Source organism: Ictidomys tridecemlineatus, chromosome 5, assembly GCF_052094955.1.
Source record: "Ictidomys tridecemlineatus isolate mIctTri1 chromosome 5, mIctTri1.hap1, whole genome shotgun sequence".
In the NCBI taxonomy this organism is placed as follows: Eukaryota; Metazoa; Chordata; class Mammalia; order Rodentia; family Sciuridae; genus Ictidomys; species Ictidomys tridecemlineatus.
In genome coordinates, this window is record NC_135481.1 from 141,785,256 (window position 1) to 141,811,339 (window position 26,084).

The window sequence follows — 26,084 nt, forward strand, 5'->3', positions numbered from 1 at the left end:
TTGACAGCCAGGGGGTGGGGCAGGAGAGACCCAGCCAAGCACCAGCCGCGGCTCCCAATGTCTGAGTCAGGATGGAAAATGGAGGGAGGGTATCCCTTCACTGGTACTTGGATGTAGGCAAAGGTAAATCATGAGCTCATTTCAGACATGTTGACTTTGAGGGGTTTTTGAAATATCCAAATGGAATTGTCTAGAAGGCAAAGGAACATTTGAGTTGAGAGTTCCAACACCATTAGAGCTAGGTGAGGATAAGGCCCCCACAAGCAACTGAAAATGGATAAAGAAGCAAGGCCACCAGGATAAAGACCGCCAGTTTGCACAGTGGGATGTAACAAATGATCACTGAAAGATACACTAGAGCAGGGAGTGGTGTCACATGCCTGTAATCTCAGAGAGGCTGCAACAGGAGGATTCAAGTTTGACGCCAGCCTCGGCAACTTAGTGGGGCCTTGTCTCAAAATAAAAAATTAAAAGGGCTGGGGATATATCTAGATGGTAAAGTGCCCTGGATTCAATCCCTAGCACACACACAAAAAGAAAGCTATGCTAGAGCAAACAGTAGGGGCTGAGGTTGTACCCCAGTAATAGAGCAGATACTCAACATGGCAAGGCCCTGGGTACAACCCCAGCACCAACAGAAAGAGGAAAAGAAAAGAAGAAAGAAAAACCTAATAATAAAAGTCGGAATAGAAATAAAGGGACTGGGTGTGGTGGCAAAGCCTATAATCCCAATGGCTGGGAAGACTGAGGTAATTTAGCTGAGCGGTAGAGCAACCCTCGGCTCAATCCCCTGTACCAAAAAAGTTGAAAAAGAAAAGCAAAGCCAGGCACAGTGGTGCATGCCTGTAATCCCAGCAGCTCCAGAGGCTAAGGCAGATGGATCTCGAATTCAAAGCCAGCCTCAGTAAAAGCGAGGCGCTAAGCAACCCAGGGAGACCCTGTCTCTAAATAAAATATAAAACAGGGCTGGGGATGTGACCAGGGATGTGATTGAGTGCCCCTGAATTCAATCTCTGATACTCAAAAGAAGAAGAAGAAGGAGAAGGAGAAGGAGAAAGAGAAGAAGAAAGGAAAGAACAGAAAGAAAGGAAGTTTTCAATGCACACACACACACAAAAAAAGGAAGATAATGGGATTATAAAAAGCAAATGCCTCGATTTTCTTTCCAGCAAACTGCTCTCACTTTTGCTGAGACTGGCTTTGAACTTGTGATCCTCCTGACTCAGCCTCCTGAGTCACTGGAATTAGAGGCTTGTGCTACTGCGCTCAGCCCTTTTTATTTTTTATTTGAGACAGGGTCTTGCTAAGTTTTTCAAGCTAGTCTCAAACTTGTGATCCTTCTGCTTCAGCCTCCAGAGCCACTGAGATTACAGGTTAGCACGATTGTGCCCAGTTTTTCAATTTGTGTGATTCTTTTGTCTATTTCTCCACCTAGAGCCTAAGGCCCATGCGGGCAGGGACTGTGTCTTCCTTTCCTGATCCTGTACCCTGACTGCTTATTTTTGTGCCTGGTACATAGTGGGAATTGCATAAATATTTGCTGATGTATGAATAAATGCTGGGTAACAGAAATAATGCTTTCTTAGTGATCTTGTCAGTATTACCCCTCATCCCTAACGTGGACAGTCGACATTTGCTAAATCATACATAAAGTGTTACTACAACACTTCCATACAGAATCCTCTTATTCTACCCTACACTCATTTCCATAGGTTCAATAACAAATTAGCCTCCATTGTCCACACCTCTGTAGATACCTAAAACGGCAGACAGTAGTAGACCCTATATACTGTTTTTTCCTATACATATATATCTATAATAAAGTTTTATTCATAAGTTAGGCACAATAAGAGACCACAACAATAACTAATAGTACAATAGAAGAATTTTTAAGTCTGTGTTACAATCTAAGTTATGTGAGTGTGCTCTCTCTCTCTCTCTCTCTCAAAACATGGAATTTTTCATGTTAATATTGTTGGACTACAGTTGATCTTGGGTGACTGAAATAGCAACAAGAGAAAGCACAGATGAGGGGGGATTACTGTACCATAAACAGGGTGGTTTACATGTACTCTCTCACAGCTTTGGAGACTACAAGTCTGAAATCAAGGTGTCAGCAGGGCCATGCTCTTTTTCTGAACCATCTAGGAGAAAATATGTTCCAACCTTTTTCTTAATTTCTGATGTTGCCAGCAATCAGAGGTCTGTAACTTGTATACGCATCATTCCAATCTCTGCCTCTGAAGTTCAATGACCATCTTTTGTGCATCTAGTCAAAACTTCCACCTTCTTCCTCTTATGAACCCACACGTGAGGACACCTAGGAGCCACCCTGGTTATCCACAATCCTTAACTTAATCACATCTGTAAAGTTCCCCCCTGCCATAAAGTAACATTCACAGTTTCCAGGGATTAAGTTGTTTTTGAGGGGGCATCATTCAGCCTAACACATACCAAACTCCATAGGAAAGGGAGGTGAATTTTTAATTCTCCATATGATTCTAGTGCAGCTATGAATACCACTGAGGTGGAGACTTACTATAGGTTTGCTGACTGAATTAATAGTATATGGATGAATAAACAAATAGCTTCCTCTTCTGTGGAAATCCCGATCTCCCATTTCCTTCACTATTGACTTGACATGACCATCAAGAAAATTGGAGGAGGAGGAATTGTACAGAGTCCCTTTCCAATCCCCCCACCCCTTTGGTACTGGGGATTGAACTCAGGGTCACTCAACCCATTGAGCTACATTCCTAGACCTTTTCAATTTTTTATTTTGAGACAAGGTCTCACTAAATTGCTGAGACCAGACTGTAATTTGCTATCCTCCTCTCCCAGCCTCCCAGGTAGCTAGGACTCCAGGCATGCCCCACAATGCCTGGCGAAGTCCCTCTCTCTCACATTGACTCAAAGCCTAAAAAGAACTTTAAGAAAAAAAAAAAAAAAACAGATTTTGGAATTTCTGACATTCAAAATACAATGTATCCCAGACACTCCCCATCAGAAATTAGTATGCTCTTCCCTTTAGCTTAGCATTAATCTTCATTGGGATTAGAAGGCTCCCCAGCCAGCCCAGTTTCCCCCACTGCCCCTGGAAATGAACAACTGGTAACTGACTCACCTTTTGTTTACAATTTTATTAAGAGACTAGATTGATGAAATATCTCAGCCTGAGGCCCCTGAGGAATTTTGGGTTTTTTGTTTTGTTTTTTTCTTCCAGTACTGGAAATTGACCTCAGGAACTCTGGGAGGAACTCTTGAAACCAGGCACAGTGGAACACTAAAAAAATCTCAAGAGAACTGGGTACTTTTTCTGGCTTCTGCCCAGCAGGGCTCCTGCTGTGAAGTAACAGGCAGGAGTATGCTGGTAATTGCTTAACAACATAATCTCCAAGGAGGAAAGGCTCAGATATGCAAGCTGTGGGCTAAGTACACCCACCAGAGCCAATTTCAAGCTACCAACATGATGTCACTGCCAGCAGACTTGGGAAGAGATGCAAATAATCATTCCTACTAGCCAACTGCAGCACACCATAAGCAGCTCCCCATAAGCAGCTCCACTGACCTAAAAAAACACCTGTCAATCTTCACTAAGAATGTGCAGGAAAAGGAGCTGGACAATGTAGCTTTTAAGGATCACTACATAGAGTCAATTTCCTAATTTTGGGGACCAAGTACTACCACTGGGAACAAATGTCAAATACTTTCACAATTCCTTCCAGCAATAACGTTCTAGAGGAACAAAATGAACTGTTTTATCCTCTGACTAGTCATCAAACTTTTATTTCTACATCCCTTTTGATTTTTTTTAAAGGTGAGATCTAAGCACTCCCAATACACAAATTCTTCATACAAAATGGTGCAGTATTTGCATATAACTAAGGCACATCTTTGCATATACTTTAAAACATTTCAAGATTATTTACTTAATAAAATCTAATATAATACAAATGCTATGTAAATAACAGTTATTTTATAATGTTTGGGGATTAATGACAAGAAAAAAAAGGTCTACACTTTTATTTTCAGTTATCTTTGATGTGCTATTGACCGAATCCTCAGATATATAAACTGTAGATACAAGTACAGAAGGCCAACTATGCACACAATGACTCCACTCATGCTCCCAAGAAGCCTCTAAGGCAAGTATTTTCTCTGTTTTACGGATAAGAAACCTGAAGCACTGAGAGGTTAAGTAACATGCCCACAGTCACACAGCCCTGAACTGCCTTTACAAGTCCCCATAGAGAGTGGCAGAAAAAATGGCAACTCCCAACCCAGGAAATTCCTCACATTTCTGAGATATAGATTCTGTATAAAAATAAAAAGCACTATTTAAGTATATTTATACATTATATTTATGATTTGTTTTATGACTACTTTGTAGCCATTGTTAGTAATGAAAACAAGAACAAGGGCTGCAGGTTGTGGCTCAGTAGTTGAGCACTTGCCTAGCATGTGTGAGGCACTGGGTTGATTCTCAGCCCACATTAAAAAAAAAAAAAAAAAAAATTGTGACACAAGGCAAGCACCAGGCATCTCCAGCTGTTTTACCATCAGACACAGGAGTTGAAGGCTCTTTGAGGACTTGTATGATGTTAATAAACCTGATTTTCTAAGAGAAATTGAATAATTTCATGCATCATACAATGTGCTATGTATACAGACTACAATTAATATTGTCATTGTTCAAAAGATTAAATCAGGAACTGAATGTCTAATAATTTGGGGATTTGGTTATTGGTTTTGTTGAACCCAGGTGCACTCAACCACTGAGGCACATTCCCAGCCCCAGGCCTCTTTTTTTTTTTTTTTTTTTAATCTAGAAACAGGGTCTCACTGAGTTGCTTAGAGCCTTGCTAAATTGCTAAAGCTGGGTTTGAATTCCCAATATTCCTGTCTCAGCCTCCCAAGTCACTGGGATTAGAGGCATGCACCACCACGCCTGGCAAGATAGGCTTTTCATGTGTAGTCAACACAAGACAAGGAATGCTGAGCCAGTTGGACCTGTTTCTAGTTTTACTATAATTTTTAACTATTTACTTTACCTCATTTGGAATAAGTAATCGATTAATATGGCTCAAATTCAAAAAGTGCACACAAAAAATAAAAATCTGGGTGGGTGCTGGCAGTGGCTCATTCCAGTAAATTCCACTATTCAGCATACAGAGGCAGCCTGAGCAACTCACAGAGACAATGTCTCAAAATAAAAATTAAAGTTAGGAATGGTGGTGAACGCCGGTAATCCAGACATCCCAAAAATTGAGTCAGGAGGGCAAGCTAAAGGCCAGCCTCAGCCAGGCTAAGCAAGTAAGACCGTGTCTCAAAATTAAAAAAAAAAAAAAAAAAAAAAAAAACTAGGGGGATGGGAGGATTAAATGAACTCTAGATAGGGCAAAAGGGGAGGGCAAAGGGGAGGGAGGGGAAGAGAGCGAGCTCAGAGGTAGGAAAGAATGCTATGGTCATCATTTCCCCAAGTGTATGTATGAAGACATATAGAGGGATATGACTCTACTTTGTGTACAACCAGAAATACGAAAAATTGTGCTCAATATATAATATGAATTGTATGCATTCTGCTGTCATATAAACAAATTAAAATTTTAAAAATTTGGGCTGGGGATGTGGCTCAAGCGGTACCGTGCTCGCCTGGCATGCATGCAGCCCGGGTTGGATCCTCAGCACCACATACAAAGATGTTGTGTCCGCCAAATACTAAAAAATAAATATTAAAAAAATTTTTAAAAAATTTTTAAAAATTAAAAAATAAATAAAAAGAGCTTAAGGATGTATCTCAATGTTAAGAAGCCTCTGGGTTCAACCCCCAATACCTAAATAAATAAATTAATTAAATTAAAAAGAACTATGGGGGGAGGGACTTAGTAGAGCACCGTTGGTTCAATCCCCAGCTCTGCAATTTTTAGGGTCCTGTTCCTTGCTCATGTCTTCCAGAATGAGCCTATATAAAAAAAAAAAAATAAGGATGCGGCTTTGCCTCTCCCATACACAACTCCCCCAACTCTCATTAGCTCTAGCAACCTCTCTCCCTAGACATTAAACAATGTTAACACTTTGATATCTCTGCAGAAGCATCTCTGTGCACATACAGCACAAGCAAACGGTACATATAACCTTGAACTATCTTACACCAATGCCTGCATTTTACACTCTTGAGAAAAAGTTTCGAGTTAGCTTCCTTTTGGCTAAAAGAAAGCGGTAATACCCTGGTGGGGTGGATGACTGCCAAGAGTTGTGCAAACTGGGTAAATCTGATCCTTGCACGCAGTTAGCATTCGGTAAGGGGAAATTTCCCTTTACTCCCCTTAAACACGTAGGAGGTTCAGGGGTCTTCCAGGTGTCTCAGGGTCACTCTGGCGCCTGTTAAGTTGGATTCTCAGGCGTACCATCCCGCACCCCCGTAGTTTAAAACTCAGAAGGTCCAGGTATCTCTGTTCTCGAACAGCTTCCTCATGCTGCAGATGTCGCCCGCCAGAGGGCCACTTGACAACCTCGAGGTGGAAACTTGGACGCCCGAGATTCCCCCCCGCAGGCTGCAGCCCCAGACACTCAACTCTGCTTCAGTGTGCTCACGTCCCGGGCAGCTGTGAACATTTCTAAGGTAAAGCACACAGACGGGCCTTGCCCACGGCAAATGCTCCAGAAACGATACTGTCCAAGGGCTCCACGGGAAAGGGGAACAGACCAGCTAAGAACGCGGGGCGCCAGCCGAAGCCCTAAACCGGCAGCCTCGCCAGGGAGGGGCCGGACTCCCGAAGCTGCGCCACCGCCGCGGCATTCCCTAACACCCCACGCACGTCGCCTCCCGCCCCATCCGACAGACGCACTTTACAGCTTAAGCTAAAATGTGTATAATGCTGCTGGTGCCCCTTGTCGCCTCGCTGGCCCTGACTGAAAAATGTTCACAGACATGGCACAGGGGCCACCCAGTCTCTGGAGGCGCTGTGTTATGCGCGGGGGATGGCAACCAAGAGAGGACGTGCAGCGATCAAGGAAGGAAATGGCGGAAACCCCCGGCGAGGCAGGGTGGGGCCCTAGCCCCGCAGCCGGCCACCAGGGGGCAGACGCGCGTCTGCGTGCCTTGGCCGGCTGGAACCGGTCTGACCGGAAGTTGAGGCGTGCCCTTCGCTTCCGCAGCGATGGGCCACGTGGCTGGGAGAGACTGCAGAAAACAACAAGATGGTGGCGGGGGGCGGGTCCACAAGGGGCTCTTGTGGTAGAGCCCCTTAAAAGATGGTGTTCCAGGGGTAGAGGGGGAGGAGTTGGTGGGTCTGCGGGGTGGAGAGTCATCAGTTAGTCCTTGGAGGCGGCCATTTCCAACTTGGGTAGGAAAAGCTGCGCGAGGCTAGGTGCCCTCCGCCTAGTCCGAGCTTGCGGGCTGGCTCTAAGCACCTGCTGAGTCACCGCGTTTGCTCGAAACCGCCGCCTGCTTCCCCCCCCCCCTCATTTTTGGTCCCTGAGGACGTGGACGGCTGACACGTCTTCCTGGGGGCGTTTTGTTTTGTTTTCAGAGGGAGGGATTAGATTGCCGAAAAATAGAGCAGGGCGAGTCCTCCGCCTGGGAGCGAATGAAATGCTTTGTCCCTTCTCTTTGCAGCAGTTTTATTACTGTTTCCTGCCTTTGATCAAAGGGTTGGAGCTACCCCCTCCAAACGAAGGGAAAGACGTCAGTGTTAAGGATTTAAAACAACACCTCCACCCTGTCCAAATATTGTTGGAATTTTGTTTGACTTGAGAATAGGTGACCTGTGTCCACGAGTGTGTCAGAGTTCAAATTTCGTTATTCTTTATTAACCACTTGAACATTTTTGCAGAAAAGAAAATTTTAAGTGTCAGTTGCTGTGTGCAATAAAATGCAGTAAAAAAGCAAAATCGCCCAGTGTTCTGGGCGGTTGGAAACAAGCCAGCAGCTTCCCCATCATGTTGGACTTTATTCCTCGGCACCATTTTGTTTTACATGAGTTTAGAAATGCAAAGGAGTATAGGCTTAGAATAAAGAAGACATTCATCTTAGAATTAGGATAAGAAAAATAAAATAGAATTCGGATTCTGTGCCGTTCTTGTTAATTTGTGAGGCATATCTCTGAAGTAATGTGACTTTTTAAATAACACTTGCCTCCCAAAGATTTGGGAGATTTAATCAACACAAAATTTTTTAAGTATGAGGGCATCCTGCAGTGATAGCTTATTTATGACATTACAGAAATTCATGAAGGATTCTTCAGGGTTTCGTCATTCTCTAGAGATGAATACTTTTACCATGATCAAAACTGCACTGGGCTGGGCGAGGTGACGCACGCCAGTAATCCCAAAGACTAGAGAGGCTGAGGCATGAGGATCACAAATTTCAGGACAGCCTGAGCAATTTTGGTAAGGCCCTAAACAATTTAGTGAGAACCTATCTCAAAAAATTAAAAGGGTTGGTGATACGGCAGCAATAAAGCGCCCCTGGGCCCAATCCCCAGTTTAAAAAAAAAAAAAGGCATATGATGGACTAAAAATGAATGGTATGACGAGGGGCAGTCAACTCTTTTTCCCCCCAAGGTTTAAATGTGCATTTTTCACCCAAGCAGAGATTTGAGAGATTTGCAGCCTTTTCTCTTTGGTTTGGGGTTGTTTTGTTTTCCTACTAAACAGTGGAGCCACTCCTTTGGGTACCATGCCCTCTGAGGCTTCACTTCAGACTGGTTGGTTCATCAACTGGAGTTTCTAAGGGATCTTTAGAGAGGTCTGGAATCTTTCCTACCCTCATGCTGAGAAAAGAATGCAGCTTTCCACCAGTGGTGACCCATGCCTGTAATACCAGCAGCAGGGGAGGCTAAGGCAAGAGAAGGATGGAAAGTTGGAAGCTAGCAATTCAGCCAGGCCCTAAGCAACTCAGTGAGACCCTGTCTCTAAATAAAATACAAAAAAGGCTGGGGATGTGGTCCAGTGGTTAAGTGCCTCTGGGTTCAACCCCCAGTACCAAAAAAAAAAAAAAAAGAAAAAGAAAAGAAAAGAAAAAGAAAAAAAACTATGCAGCTTCCTTTATAACTTTTACTCTAAATGAGGCTGGACTTAGTCACTGTATTTTCCAGTGATTACCTCTATGACTGTGGGTGGGGGATTTTGTACATTGGGTTTAGTTAGAATCTTGGGCAACTTTTTCTGAAAATGCCAGTGACATATAGGGGCACTAGATGTTCATTCCATTTCATTAGCACAGGCTGTCTGTTAAAAGGAGAAAATGGGCCATTGCAGTATTGCACTCTTGTAATCCCAGCAACTCATAATCCCAGAGATTTGGGAGGCTGAGTCAGGAGAATCACAAATTCCTGCCCAGCTGGACAAATGAGTGAGACCCTTACTCAAAATAAAAAAAGAGTTCAGGATTTAGCTCACTGTGGGTTCAATCCCCAGTACCAAAAGCGGGGGCGGGGGGGGATGCATTATTATTATTATTATTTTTTTATAGAGGAGAGAGAAAGAAGAGACAATTTTTTAATATTTATTTTTCAGTTTTCGGTGGACACACATCTTTATTTTATTTCTATTTTATTTTTAAAGAGAGAATTTTTTTAATATTTATTTTTCAGTTTTTCCGTGGGCACAACATCTTTATTTTATTTTATGTGGTGCTGAGGATGGAACCCAACGCCCCACGCATGCCAGGTGAGGCACTACCGCTTGAGCCACATCCCCAGCCTGAGAATGCATTTTAGATTCTTAAATAAAATATATTTTATTATAGAAAATTTAGTTTTAAAAAAGAAAACTAGAGATATTAAAGAAAACTATAAGCAACCATATTCTAATAATTCAGAGATACTTGGCCTTCATTGTAGATTTAGTTTTGAGAATTCATGCCATATATACATTTGGTACCTACTTTCCCTAACTTTTTAGAATATTTTGTCAAGGGCTGGGTCTTAGCTCTGTGTGCCTCTGGGTTCAATCCCTAGCACCAAAAAAATGAAAAAGAAAAAAAAAACGTTTTATTTAATATTTCTAAAGCAAATTATGCTCCAAACACGAAATATACAAAGGAAAAAGCACCCAAAATGCCACTTCTAGGAATTAACCACTATTAAAAAAAAATGATTAGCCCATCCATATGTCTTTAAAATACAATACATAATTTTAGAACCTAAATTTTCTGTTTAGTCACCTATAATGTACATCTTCATATTTCATCAAGAATCTTCATGGGGCTGGGGTTGTGGGCTCAGAGGCCTAATGTGTGAGGCAATGAGTTCGATCCTCAGCACCACATACATATAAAATAAAGATACTGGGCTGGGGATATAGCTCAGTTGGTAGAGTGCTTTCCTTACATGCACAAGACCCTGGGTTCGATCCCCAGCACCAAAAAATAAAATAAAGATATTGTGTCTACCTATAACTAAAAAATAAATATTTTTTTAAAAAAGAATCTTCATGATTTTTAGAAACAGCACATCAATATATCATAATTAACCATTAAATATTCTCTTACTATTAGATACCAAATTTTCCATTTTTCACTCTTATAAAGTTTACATGAACACTCAGTACAAAAGTTTTTAACATGTTTCTATAAAAAAAGTTTACAAGAAATCTGAATTTTTATAGATTCTTTGGTATATTTTGCTTTTTCCATATTACTTAATTATGGAGACTTTTTTTTTTTAAGAGAGAATGAGAGAGAGAGAATTTTTAATATTTATTTCTTAGTTCTCGGTGGACACAACATCCCTGTTGGTATGTGGTGCTGAGGATCGAACCCGGGCCGCACGCATGCCAGGCGAGCACCGCTTGAGCCACATCCCCAGCTCAATTATGGAGACTTCTAACTGGAGCCTTCAATTGCAAATCATCAATCCATCTTAGGTCAAATTCTACCCAATTTTGATTGCCAGTACTCTTCTAAAAGAATCAACATTTTTGTTTTTGAAAATTGTAAATTATGTATTCTTGTTGCACTGTTTTGTTGTTGTTGTTGTTTGTTTGTTTTGTTTTTAGTTGTTGGTGGACCTTTATTTAATTTATTTGCTTATATGTAGTGCTGAGAATTGAACCCAGTGCCTCACTCACATGCTAGGCAAGTGCTCTACCACTGAACCACAACACCAGCCCTTGTTGCACTATTTTTTTATGTGGATGTATATGTTCAATAAGTATCAGACATAGATGTTAACTCAAGTATTTTTAAAAGACTTTTTATTGTTCAGTTTATTAACAATACAGAACCTCTTTTTCTTTTAACTATTTCATTTATATGTAGATGTGATATAAAGTTTTCCTTTCAGTGTTCATCATGTGTGTAAACTGAAATTATGCAGATGTAAATGAATAGTAATCATTATTATTCTGTAATAGTTTTCCTTTTAGTGACAAAACCCAAATGCAAAGATTTATCTCTTGTTCTACAATATTAGAAGCCAATTCAAAATCTTCACGTAAGGAGCTGGGGTTGTGGCTCAGTGGTAGAGTGCCGGCCTCACCTCACACGTGCAAGGTCCTGGGTTTGATCCTCAGCACCACATATAAATAAATAAGTAAAGTTATTGTGTACAACTGCAAATTAAAAAAAAATCTACAAGTAAATCTTTGCAAAGCTACTAAACAGTCTCATTCTACAGATATACAGCAATAAACATGAGAAGATTTTTTTCCAGCTATACCAGCACTGTACAGCACTCTTTAGGTTGTCTCACATCTGAGATTAAAATCTGTTACCAGAGATTCACTATCATCCTTTCAAAACAGCTCTAGGTTTATTTGTCTTTTCATTCAGATTTCATAACTGATATCCAAGACATAAAATAGATGAATATTTTTCATTTCAGGTTTTTTAAGGGAAAATTGACTTTAAACAGCTCTTGGAAGCTATACCTCTTGGAAGCCTATCTCCTAGGTCCTTAAGTTCAATATCTGTTACTGATATAAATGATGTTGTGGGAAAAGGAGAAGAAAAAGTATTTTCAAAGGACCTTGAGAATATCATTTTCTTTTCTTTCTTTTTTTTAATTTGTTTTAATTAGTTACACATGACAGTACAATGACGTTGACAAAAAAAAAATATCATTTTCTAGGTCAGCTTTTGCCCAACCATTAAAAGAAAAGGTCTTGTTAAAAAAAAAAAGAAAGAAAGAAAGAAAAAGAGAGGATGGGGTTATGGCTCAGTCTAGAGCACTTGTCTCGCACATGAGAGGCACTGGGTTCGATCCTCAGCACCACATAAAATAATAATAAGTAAAATAAAAGTACTTTGTCCATCTACAACTAATAAAAAAATCTATTAAAAGAAAAGAAAAAAAAAGAGGTGAAGTGGCACCCCCTTTCTCAACTGAAAAATCTTAACTGGGCCTCTCCAGAAATCTTCACCATGGCTGATTTTAGGACTTTCAGCAAAAGAGTCTCTGTGAAAGAGTCCAGTGTAGATAAACTTCTTATTTCGTATTGCCCTGTTTACTTGGCCACTGGCCGAAAAGATACCAGCACTCCAGGTGCTGGACACTCCCTTACTAGTTTTCACAAATGTCTCCAGTATAGTATTTTGAAGAAATGTGCAAACAAGGCCTCTGGCCTTGAGCTGGGCTTTACAGAGATGTCTGCATTTTTCAGGTAAGTTACAAATGGGCTCCCTGGTAATAGCTGGCAGGGGGAGGAAAGAAAGGGGAGAAGAAGCTCTCCCCTTCTCAGGTGTTGTCCTTGAAGAGTTAACTTGCCCAGAACAGTGAAAGAAAAAGCTGCTTTTATGTGAACTTCTGCAGACTGTGAACTTCTGAGCCCCTCCCCTTACATGCTGGGTATAAAACTCTGAAACTCCCTGAACTTGGGATTCAGGGGATTGAGTGATTACAGCAAAGGCTGTACCCTCTGAACCTGGCTGCAGCCAAATAAAACTGTTTCCTGCTATCTTTGGTGCCTTGCCTCATTTGTCCCTACAACAGAGGAGGGAGGGAAAAGAAAAGGTCTTTAGATTTGTCCCTTATCTCAGCCCTGCCAGAAATGAAAGAGGCAATCTTTAGGTTTCTCATATCCTGCACTTCAGACCTCAAAGTCTTGGCTGGTAAATTGGCAAGTCTGGGGCACATTCCAGCAGGGTCAGGGCTCATGATCTTACCTCTAGTCTCCCCAGATCTCTCCCTCCTCCCCATACCATATAGTCCTACAGCCTTGCCCCTGGTTCTCTGAAGGCCCTGTGGAGCTGTGGTTAAGCATGGGGACAGGGCTAGGGGTGTGTATCAGCGGTAGAATCCTTGCCTTTGCATGCATGAAGCCCTGAGTTGTATCCTCAGTGCCATGAAAACAACAACAACAAATGGGGTTTAAGAGTCAGAAAAAGCCAGAGTTGCTTTCTAGCTCTACCAGCTCTACCTTTAAATCATATGACTTCTGACAAGTCAGTGTCTGGGCTTCAGATTCTTTGTAAAATGGTGAAATTTCTTTCTTTGTCATGAGGATTAGATGATGAACAGTATGGAGTGCTTAGCAAAATGCCTGACATAATAAGTTTTCAATAGATAGTAATGATTGTTCTTTGTTTATGCTTTAATTATTTGTTTGCAGAACTGGGGATTGAACCCAGGGCTGCCTGTTTGCTAGACATGTGCTCTACCACTGGGATACAAGTCCTTTTTATTTTGAAATAGGGTCTCACTAAGTTGCCCAGGGAGCCTCAAATTTGGAATTCTCCTGTCTCAACCTCCCAAGTATCTAGGATCATAGGTGTGTGCCACCACGGCTGGTTGATAGTAGTGGTTATTAATCTTTTACTTTCTTAATCCTTTGGCCCTAAGTGCCTCCTTTACCTTTGGTCAGTTGCCTCCTAACTGATTTCCAGCCTCTGGTTTAGTTCCCTGAGCTGCTTTCTGTTCCTTCTGTCAGTCTCCCCTTTAAACACGCTCCTTGTTCTCTTATCTGCTTGGTAAACTTCTACCTATTTCACCAAAACTCAACTCAAACCTTACTATTCTGATGATGAAAGTGTAAACTTATATAAATAAAGCCTTTGAAGAGGAATTTTACCACCAGCAAAAATTTAAATTTAAGCCAGGTATGGTGGTGCATGCCTGTAATCCTAGCAGCTCAGGAAGCTGAGGCAGGAGGATCTTAAGTTCAAATCCAGCCTCAGCAATTTAGCAAGGCCCTAAACAACTTAAAAAAATCCTGTCTCAAAATAAAAAGGGCTGGGGATATGGATGAGTGTTTAAGGACCCCTGAATTCAATCCCCAATACCCTAAATCAATAAGAGAGAAAGAAAAAATATAATTATATTAGATGGTTGTCATTGCCTCTGATGGACAACCAATGGTTTGGGTGAGGAAAGATTTGCTCTTCACTGTATTATTTTGTATTTCTGGGGAAAATGTCTAACCATTTGCATAAAGTATTTATTGTTTAATAATAAATTAAGGGGCTGGGATTGTGGCTCAGTGGTAGAGTTCTCGCCTAGCATGGGCGGGACCCAGGTTCGATCCTCAGCACCACCTAAAAATATAGGCATTGTCTTGTGTCCATCTATACCTAAAAAAATAAATATTTTTTAAAAAAATAATTGTTTAAAAACAAAGACATGCAACTCAAGAGGCCGAGGCAGAAGATCTTCAAGTTCAAAGCCAGCCTGGGCAACTCAGGGAGACCCAGTCTTTAAAATAATAATAATAATAAAAAGGACTGGCGATGTAATGCAGTGGTAGAATACCACAGGGATACATCCCCTATACAAAAACAACCCCCTCCCAAAAAACCTGTACATATCTAAATTCCAGCATCTCCTCTCATGGGGGTTTTGGCTGGCCCTCCTTTCTCCTCTTTGTACTCTCAGACTCCCCATGGCCTTTGTGGTGGTGCACGCCTGTAATTCCAGCAGCTCAGGAGGCAGGAGGATCACAAATTCAAAGCCAGCCTTAGCAATTTAAGTGAGACCCTGTCTTAAAATTAAAAAAAAAATAAAAGGACTAGGGCTGTAACTCACTGCCCAGTGTTCTGGGTTCAATTCCCCATAACAAAAGAAAAACAACAACAACAAAAAAAAAAATCACTGAAAATGTCTCTTACTGGTCTCTCCCATTTTCCCTATCCTTGTCCACGCAAGAGTGTGGCTCTGTAGAATGGCCTTTATAATATGACCCCATCCTATATTATCAGATGTCTCCAGCAAACTTCTACCCTTCACTTTTCACTGTTTTTGCAGTTGATGGTTGTTTTGTCTTGTTTTCTTTTTCAAAATTTCTTCAAACACTTCTTGCCTTTGCATATGCAATTGGCTCTGTGAGTGTCCTTCCCAACTTCTCTGCCAGCTTAGTCTCCTTTAAGACTAGCTCATCAGGGCTGGGGATGTGGCTCAAGCGGTAGCGCACTGGCCTGGCATGTGTGCGGCCCGGTTCCATCCTCAGCGCCACATACAAACAAAGATGTGTCCGCCGAAAACTAAAAAATAAATAAATAAATATTAAAAAAAAAAAAAAAGACTAGCTCATCAAAGTCCCTTCCTGTCCCCACTCCCAACCTTACTGGATCAGGTAGGTCAATTTGATCTCCCAGTGGCTCTCTGAGCAAACTGTGTGATCACATATCATTTATGACAATTTATCACTTTACATGTTAGTCCACAAGATGAAAGTGAAGTGCCCTTGTTCAAGGACAAGGATTTTTACTTTATCATAACTCTTCTCAGAACTTATGCCTGGCACATAACAGGCACTCAATAAATAATTGTTGCATGAATGGATGAACGAACAAGTTAATAGTAAGTGCATGTAATATTTTGCTGCGCTGCACTTGGAGGCCATCCACTATTTATTGGGGGCAACATATCTGTGTGCTGTGTTTGTCACATTCACTTCTCAGCTTGGCACCTTGAACTGGAAGCTTTTGGGTATTTGCCACTCAGAGGCTGATGGAAAACCATAATTATAGGTGCCTTCTCTAAGCCCTCAAAGTAGGATTTCCACATTTTCCAAATATAAATACAAATTGCCCAGTTAAATTTGAATTTCAGATAACAAGCAATATTTTTAGCATGAGAATTTCCCAAATACTAATTATACTGAAAATTATTTGTTGTTTACCAGAAATTCAAATTTGACACTGTTTTATTGGCAATACTATATCTAAAGGTTGAATTTCCAAACCATGTCTTCCTGCATTCAGACTCAGAAATTCTTCTTAGAAAATTCTGGGAGCAGTGTAATTTATCATCTTTATTACATAGATATCAAAGTCTCCCAACTCTGCTTGCTAATTTTTAAATTTTTTTTATTTTTGTTTATTTATTTTTTGCCTTAGGGATTGTACCCAGAAGCTTTCTACAACGTAGCTATACCCTACCTCTTTGGTTTTGCTTTGTGTATTTAATTTTGTTTTGAGACCAAGTCTCATAAAATTGCAAAGACTGAGCTCAAATTTGTGATCTTCTTGTCTCACAGATAATACAGGTATGTGCCACTGCACCCAGCTGCTTGGTAAAATTTTTTTTTTTAGTACCATGGATTGATCCCAGGGGCACTCAACCACTGAACCACATCCCCAACCCTTTTAATTATTTTTCTTTTTATTTAGAGACAGGGTCTCACTCAGTTGCTTAGGACCTCACTAAATTGCTGAGGCTGGATTTGTACTTGAGATTCTCTTGCCTCAGCTTCCCCTTCACTGAGATTACAGGCATGCACTACCATACCCAACTGCTTGCTAAAATTTTTAACATATATTTAAGCATTTTGCTCTCTTTTGAAAATTCTTTTATTATATTTTAAACATCAGAGTTAGATTCTGAATTATAGTAATTTGGCCTGTTAGTACTTAACAGAATTTGGTTTGAGAAGGAGGATTCCAGTAAGTTCATCTGAATTGTCTGTTTATTTTTATTATTATTTTTTTCTATCTCTATTCTCCCAGGATGAGAGGCTATTCTGGGCTAATAGGAGCCCTACAGATCTATAAAATACCCCTTCTCTGCACAGGAAAAATGATAAGAATACATACCACTAAATGCAATACCTAGCTCAGCAGCTGTTGCCTAATACTGGAGACTAAGCTTTGCACAAGATGACTGCTTAGAAGTTAGAAACACCATCTTATGTGAAAGGAGGCGTTTTCGTCTTTGGGGGTATTTTTTTTTTTTTTTTTTTTTTTAGCAAATGTAAGCCAAAAAAAAAAAAAAAAATGCAGGCACCAACTGCTGCCTGTATTTTTGTTTCAAAGGCACAGATAAAATTCCCCTGAAGCTACAAACAGGGTGATGTTCTGCACACTTTTTGTTACACGTAATTAATTTTCCCTAGGGTTCTAGAAAGCGTATTTTATATATATATATATATATATATATATATATATATATATTTTCCCTTCTTTAACATCCAAACTTGAAAATCACAGGCTAGACACTGTTTAGGCACTGTCCTAGGTGTCTAAACGCATGCAAAATATTTGCTTAGTACTCAAATAGCACAGCCCTGCATTCTGAAAATTATCAAGCAAACGTCAGAACTTACTAAGTAGCAATTGGAATTTCAGAGAATTTACATTAGGGAGAAAAAAGGAGGATTAGCGAAGAGATGTAATGTGGCTTAATGTGGCTGAAGCATGAGGAAATATGGCCTAGTCCCGGAAGGGAAAGTCAGTTTGCCAGGGTCATGATAAGACTAGAACATCACCTCCAAATTCCATGAGAATCCATCCTGAAACCCAGGATGCAGAATACATGGGTATGCTTGATGGCTCCTTCGGAGGAAGAACGGAGCGAAGGACGATCTTTCACCTTTCGAAATGTATCAAGACATTTACTTCGGGGAGACAGATATTTCTTTTTTTATTTTATTTCAAGGAGGGCTTCCAGTAAATTTTGTTTGGTAAGGAGATTAATTCCAAAACAACGGAATGGAGTGAAATACATCCTGGATGCTCGCTCACATTGCAAACACTGGGTTATTTGTTCTTTTAGAAAAGTAAAACAGCAAAAACTACCGCTTAACTTGTAAATCATAAAAATTTCCAACTTGAAGCAAGTTCTTTTTAACTACTAAGGGGCAGAAAAAAATATGGATTTATCCTACTGTAAAAATTAATTAGGAAAAAATAAGTTTTCTGATTCTGCTTTACTTGTTAAGTTTATGCTTTTTTTATATATAACTTTTAGTATGCTTAAATTTGTCAATCCATCTGTCAAAATGAGTTTTCTCTCCTCAAAATCCAGTCATTCTCACCCCGTTGCAGTGTGAAGTTATTCCTTTTGTCTCCTTCCGTGCTCAGCTGCTGTCTTTTCTGCACCAGAATTGACATTTTGGGTTCGTTTGGGGTTTTCTGGGTTTGGTTTTTTGTTTTTCTTAACTTTTTTTTTTTTTTTTTAAGTAAGCCTGTGATTTCCAACACTATTGCCGTTATAGATTAGGGCTGCCCTGGAAATCGACTTCGAAGTGAAATTTATTTCCTCTAGGAAGATAAATGGTTGACTCGGCTTTGCCTTTTGGTTTTCCAGGAGCTGCACACGAGCGAGCACACCGGCCTTGCGCAGGAAACGTTCGGGCTCCTTTAAGAGGATTCCGCGGTAATTTTCCACTGCCGCAGTCAGCCCAGCCGACGCAGCAGGCGGTGGAGTGCGGCAGACTGCGGCTGCGCTGTGCGGCGCGCCTCTGTTGCTTAGATACCACCTCCCAGCCCCCATAGCCCGGAGTTTTGTTTTCAAGATGGCCTCGAAGTTCTGTTTTAGTAGCCAGGAACAAAGCCAGTTGCACGCCATTGAGCTTAGCAGAAAGCAAGAATTGTGTGGCTGGCCTGAAGTGTGCTCAGTGTCAATATTTACTTAGTATTATAACATTACAAAAGTCCTTTCAGTTATGTTCTGTTTGGGAGAAAATTCAGGGGTGTGCCCCAAGGTGTGTTAGCCATGATCTCAGCCTTTGCGTGACAGCGTGACAGGGCTTTGGGCTTCAAATTTGTGATAACCTTGGGTGTTTTTTTTTTTCGGTTGGTTGTTTTTTGTTTTTTTTTTTTTGGGGGGGGGGTTGTTTTGTTTTGTTTTGTTTTGGTATCAGGGATTGAACTCAGGGGCACTTGACCACTGAGCTACATTCCCAGCCCTATTTTGTATTTTACTTAGAGACAGGGTCTCACTGAATTGCCCAGCACCTCGCTTTTGCTGAAGCTGGCTTTGAATTCTTGATCCTCCTGCCTCAACCTCCCTAGCTCCTGGGATTACAGGTGTGCACTACATGCCCAGCCGTCTTTTGTTTTGATACGAACTTTGGTTTTTCTTGTTCAAAAAAGAAGTCTTGAAAGCTGGGCGCGGTGGCGCACGCCTGTAATCCCAGCAACTAAGGGAGGCTGAGACAGGAGTGCCTGATCCAGAGTTCAAAGCCAGCCTCAGCAACAGCGAGGGGCAAAGCAACTCAGTGAGACCCTGTCTAAATAAAATATAAAATAGGGCTGGGACTGGGGCTCAGTGATTTAGTACCCCTGAGTTCAATCTTCAAAAAGAAGTCTTGAGATTTAACCTGGGTTATGATGTTTATAGAAAAGGAGTTCAGTCAGTTTAATGGTGCCCTGGTCGTGTACACCCACCTTTTAAAAATACCTGTTGATTTTTCTTTTTCTTAAAAGATAGTTTATACCCACATATGATTTTATTGTACTATTCTACTTAATATTAGGTTGCTTATTCCTTTGAGGATACGAACCATGAGAGAGACAGACACTGGGGATTGAAACCAGGGATGCTCTAACCCTGAGCTACATCCCTAGCCTTTTCTTCTTTCTTTTTAAGATTTTGAACCAGGGTCTTACTAAATTGCTGAGAGTGGCTTCCAGCTTGCATTCTCCTTGTCTCAGCCTTCCCCAGTCACTGGGATTACAGGCCTACTCTATTGTGCTCCGTGGAAGTTTATTTTCATTTTTATATCCCAGATGAGTTTCTGCTTGTAAGAAACCTCAAATAATGTTAATAAATATACTAATTAATATTTTCTAAGGTTTTTGACTGTCAAACACTATGCTATAGAGACCTAGTTTCCCCCAATTCTATCTATAAGATAGAAAACCAGGAGATAAAGTAATTGCCTTAAGTGCTACAGCTAGTAAGCAGTGGAACCAGCCGACTGAGGGTCCCATGAAAGGCTGCCGTTGTGCTATACTGTACTGCCTCTCTAAATATTGCAGGGAGTACATGATGTTTTAAGTGCAGCACTTTCAGAGAGGCATGTAAAAGTATATTTACCTATGATATGCCCCTCTTTGTATACAGAATTTTGTTGAAAACAGACTTTTTAGGTATCAGTGGTAAAAGTATGTGAAAACATCTCCTGAATTTAGCTCAGTGGTGCCCACTTATCATTCCAGCTTCTCAGGAGGCTAAGGCAGGAGGATCTAAAGTTCCAGGTCAGCCTGCCAGCCTGGACAATTTATCAAGACCCTGACACAAAATAAAATGAAAAGAACAGGCGATGTAGCTCAGTGGTTGAGCTACTTGCCTAGGAGCTCTGGGTCCAATCTTCAGTACCACAGAGACGGCAGTGGTGATTCTGGGTGAATTTCTCTGATGTAGCTTAGTGGTGCCCTTGAGTTCAATCCCCAGTACAACAAAACAAAACAAATAAACCTTCTGCCAACCTCAAAAGCCTCTCCACAAAGTAAAACAAAACAGGTTTGTTTGTTTGTTTGTTTTTGTTTTTAAATCAAGTAAGCACTAAGGCCAAATGTGAGGCACACACTAGCCATCCAATTGCAAAGACAGAAACAAATCTCACACTTTCACATACCTAAGCTTATCTATGCTATTGCCACACACATTCTGGAGATAAACCATCAAATCCCGAAATAAGAGGACTTGACAGAACCATTTGTTCCCCATAATCCATTCAAATTCACCGGGTAGGGTGAGAGGGGGTGAAGGCTCAGTGGTAGAGTGCTTTCCTAGCATGTGCAAAGGTCTGGGTTCAATCAATCCCCAGTACTGGGCAGTGGGTGGGGGGATCACCTGGTAATTGGTAGCTGGTGTTTTACATTAGGTAATTAGCTTTATACAAAGGAAACATAAACATGTTTATAACAGAAGTGAAGTTTGTAACTTAGGGCAAAGCACCCTTCTAAGTTAGGCTCCTACCTCTCCTGTGAACTGGGAAATAGGGACACCGCCTTCCTGGTGATTACATTTCAAAGAGAAAGCCTCTGGGTCACTAAGATAGTCATCCCCAGATTGTAAAGCTGGCAGGGGGCTTATTTAGCATTTAAAAAGATTTATATGCTTCTCAAAGGGGAAGAGAAAGAATTACACTTAATTTTTTTTCTAAGTGCTGAAAGGAAGAGTGGTAAATTTTTTCCCCCTTTCTGTATAAGGGACACTTATTAGATTGTTATTATTAATATAAATTACCCTGCAAAATACAAAGACCAGCTCTTCCAAACTGAAATTTGCACCTTGAGGACCCACCCTTTCCATGGATGCAATAATGAATCAAATATTAGGAAGCCAGGAGAAGTGTATAACCAAAGGCTGAGGGTTAAATTCTCTATTTTGATTCACCTTCTCACTTCTTGGTTTCTTTGAAACTAAACCTAATTTCTAGCAGATGCTGAAGTGAATTTGCATGCTGCACCAGACCACAAAGAATGCATCTAAGAAATGCCAAACAGGGAAGGTTTTCAAAATTCTTCTGTGTTCAGTCTTCACTCTTTGGTCTTCCCATTTCACTTACAGAGTCAGGATGCCTGACAAGGGGACCTCTTCTCCCCATCACATCCTGACCTTCAGACACCTTTGCTTCTGACATCCCACCTTATCATCTTTGCCAAAAGACTCAAGCCGTATGTTGTAGCAAATGCTGATAATCTGCCTGGACCCCCTCTCTGCACAGTTTTTGCTTGTTTGGCTCAACTAGCAAGACAGTTGAGCTGGATCCTTCCCTGACCCACCTCCCTGGGCACCCACCTACAGCTGATTTGGTGTCTCCTGGGCTCTCAGATCACTTGGTAATTACTCCATTACAGCACACACATAGTTCTGTGTGTTTAGTCATGTTTAATTTTCTAGTTTATAAACTTTTTCATAGTCAAAGATCTTATATTGTTTAATCTTTGGGTTCTCAGTACTTTACAACAGGGTACGTATGTGAGTAGATCTGAGATTCTCTTTCACTCTCTTCCTTTAGGCCTGGGGATTTAACCCAGGAGTACTTTACCACCAACCTAATTTCTGATCCTTTTTATTTTTATTTTTTTTTATTTTGAGACAGGGCATTGCTAACTTCCTAAAGGTCTTGCTAAATTGCTAAAGCAAGCCTTGAACTTGCAATCCTCTTGCCTCAGACCCACCATAGCTGGTAGATCTGAGATCTCAAACTGGTAACCCACAGGATTAGTCCAGCTTGCCATCTGTTTGATGTTTGATTTGGCTCTTTTTAAACTTGAATCCAATTTCAGCAACTGGATTTTAAGTCAAGGACTTCAGCTTCTCTTGATGAATAAGATATAACAACTCTAGGGCCTGTTTCCACATGGCAGCAGGCACCAGATACAGAGATGGAGCTGCCATTTTAAATGGGACACGAGCTCTCTGCTTTGTCACATCCTCTGCCATTCCCTAACTGCTCCTGGATTGATACTTGGGTTGAGGTGTCATTTTTTTTTTAAATTTTTTAGTTGTAGTTGGACACAATACCTTTATTTTAAATATTTTTTTTTAAAGAGAGAGTGAGAGAGGAGAGAGAGAGAGAATTTTTTAATATTTATTTTTTAGTTCTCGGCGGACACAACATCTTTGTTGGCATGTGGTGCTGAGGATCCAACCCAGGCCGCACGCATGCCAGGCAAGTGCGCTACCGCTTGAGCCACATCCCCAGCCCCGAGGTGTCATTTATATTGAGTTTGCACAATATTTTTCTTGGGGAGAGAGAGAGAGAGAGAGGGGGAGAGAGAGAGAGAGAGAGAGAGAGAGACACTAAAGCATCTTTCAAGAATAATGGGTGGGAACCCATTTTTTACTGAAAATGAGGAACTGTCTCTGTGTATTAGGCAGATAAAATGTGCATTTTCATTTTTCTTAAATTCATCTGCTTTGCTTATTATCTTCCTGCACTGTACATATATTTGAGGTTTTGGCTTTAAGGCAGATACTCCAAAACTATTTGAGGAGCAACAGTGGGTAGAAGGAAAAACAAGTTCACCAAATGGCTGATTCCAAACCTTCTACTTAAACAAACAAATTTCCCATATTACCACCATTAGTCAAACCCTTCAATTTCACTCTGAACATCTTTTTAAATCTTTGGTGCATTTTAGTTGGGTGTGCACACAATACTCAGATTCTTTTTTTTTTTTTTTTGTACCAGGGATTGAACTCAGGGACACTCAACCACTAAGCCACATCCCCAGCCATATTTTGTATTTTATTGAGAGACAGGATCTCACTGAGTTGCTTAGCACTATACTTTTGCTGAAGCTGCCTCTGATCTTACAATCATTCCGCCTCAGCCCCCAGGATTACAGGCGTGAACCACTGTGTCCAGCTCAATACTCAGATTTTTATAGCCACAATTTTGGGCAAAATCAGTGCAGTAATTCATGTTTGCCTTTTGTCCCCAAGGATACCAAAGGAATAGAATGCATGGATTCAAAGCTCAGTTCACGCAGATAACTCAGTTTTTCAGTATTGGTCACAGCAATTTATGTGTATGTGTTAGGTGTTGTGTAGAACCAAAAACTTTTTGCCCAATTTACAAGCCAGAAAATCATTAGTCCTGTTGCTATCAATGCTTATCTAACCAAAATTACTATCTAAATAAATACTATCTTTCTAAACACCAGTGAGATAAGTAATACAGGTGCACATGCAAAGCAGAATATTAATCGACTCCCCCCCAAAAAAACCCAAAACAATGTCAGAAGTTTCATTGTTTTTAATTTCAGAGATTTGTTTAATAAAGCTTTTCTTTCATTTTTTTATTATTAGTTGATTTTTTTTGGTACTGGGGATTGAACCCAGGTGTGCCCTACCACTAAGCTACATTCCCCACACCTCTCCCCCATGTTTTTGAGACTGGATTTTGCTGAGTTACCCAAGCTGCCCTGGAACATGCGATTCTCCTGCCTCAGCTTCCTGAGTTCCTGGCATGTGCTACTATGGCTGGTCAATCTTTTGTTTTCATCGAAGAATTTTTAAATTATGATTTCCCCCTAAATTCTCATAGCTTAGATTTACATTGTTTGAACAAGAGTCCAGTTTGAGACATGTGCAGTGGAGCACACCTATAATCCCAGCAGCTCTGGAGGCCAAAATAGGAGGATAGCGAGTTCAAAGCCAGCCTCAGCAAAAGCGAGGCACTAAGCAACTCAGTGAGACTCTGTCTCTCAATAAAATACAAAATAGGGCTGGGGATGTAGCTCAGTGGTTGAGTGCCTCTGAGTTCAATTCCCGGTACCAAAAATAAAATCTTGTGGTGAAGTAGTTCTTTCACTTGGAAAAAGAACTTTCAGCCATGTAAATCACCTTTACTTTTGACTTGAGAAAGCAAACCATCACTCACAAGAAAAGGATTTCAAGCAAAGTGAGAATCCTGAGAGCTTTCTTTCAATGAAAAGACACAGTAGGGAGGAAGGGAAAGGAGCCTTACTGACCAAAAGAAAATGGAAGTAAGGCATATCTCTAAGAGCCTAGCAGCTGGCCAAAATTTAATTCTGGTCTCTAGACCATATTGCATATAGTAGGATTGTGTTCATTCTGTTTGTCTCATCACAATCTTCCATCTTCCAGATATTTCAACCACCATGCTTGGTGTTATTGATACAAGGACTTTTTTTTTTTTTTTTTTTTTTTGCCACTGAGGTTTGAACCCAGGGGCACTTAACCACTGAGCCACATCCCAGCCCTTTATATTTTTTTATTTTGAAACAGGGTCTCACTAAGTTGCTTAGGATCTTGCTAAATTGCTGAAGTTGGCTTCAAACTTAAGATCCGCCTCAGCCTCTAGAGTTGCTGGGATTAAGGCATGAGCCACTGTGATAGAAAGAACAAGGACTCAGGCAAATAAATTTTTAAATTATTATTTATTGTTATTTTTAATATTGGGAATTGAACTAATGGTGCTTCTACCGCTGAGTTAAATCCCCAGTCCTTTTTATATGTTAATTTGAGACAGGGTCTTGCTAAATTCCCCAGAATGTCCTCAAACTTGGGATCCACCTGCCTCAGCCTTCTGAGTTGCTAGAATCACAAGCATGCACCAGTGTGCCTGGCTGGCAAATAGATTTGTTGTATATGATGAAAAAGAGAACCACACATTTACTGGTGGTCAGATGTGAGAAATTGAAGCTTTGAACATTGTCACTTCTGTAGGCATGCTGCAATAATTGTGTCCTTCTTCAAAAACAGAGTCATGTTTGATCTTTGGAGGTTTTCATTAGCTTCAAAAATGGTAATGCAAATATTTTGATACCTGATTTTATTTTAAGGATATTGGCAATCAAAGAAAGATATTCAATTTGCTAAATTATAGCATGAATTTGAAAGACAGGGAAATGTTTTTTGTTATTTTGAGTCTTTCTAATTCAGAATCAGCATGAATTTCCATTTATGGGGTAGAATAGATCCCTCTATCACATGAAACCAGCCAAAGCCAAATCAGTCTCCTGTTACTGCATAAATTTAAAGTCTGCATGAACTGACTGATATCAATTAAAATAAAGAAATCTGGCTGCCATTTTATTAAGCATCTTGTTTAATCTCCATGTCCTGTATCTACTCTCTTTTTCAATATCACTGTCCTTGTCCATATTCAAAGTCAGAGTGATGTGGAATCTATTTGGGGCTCTTTCTAATTTGATGAAGATAGTACTCTGCTGTAGGCTAACCTCCCAGACTTGAGTAAATAGCTGAGGTCTCAAATCCGCACAGGACTTTTTTCTTTTTCTTTTCTTTTGCGTTTATTACTTTTTTCCCCACAATTTTCTTTTTAATATATTTTTTTCTTTAAACACCTAAAACTGTGGGCAAATCAAAGGAAGAGGTCAAAGAAACGAGCATTTAAAGTGGGTGATATAAAACACTCTTGCAGAAAGGTAGTGAAATATCTTTTAAGAGTTGTGGTTTTCAGGCTTTTGGACTGAGATG

At 40.5% G+C, this 26,084-nt stretch overlaps 1 long non-coding RNA gene across 1 annotated transcript; it reads left to right on the forward strand.

Annotated features, from left to right (window-relative positions):
* Positions 1-6,290: 6,290 nt before the first annotated feature.
* LOC144378019 (uncharacterized) lies at positions 6,291-24,413 on the forward strand. The gene is made up of 2 exons (XR_013439449.1): positions 6,291-6,622; positions 18,465-24,413. It is a non-coding gene; the product is annotated as an uncharacterized LOC144378019 (long non-coding RNA).
* Positions 24,414-26,084: the final 1,671 nt, after the last annotated feature.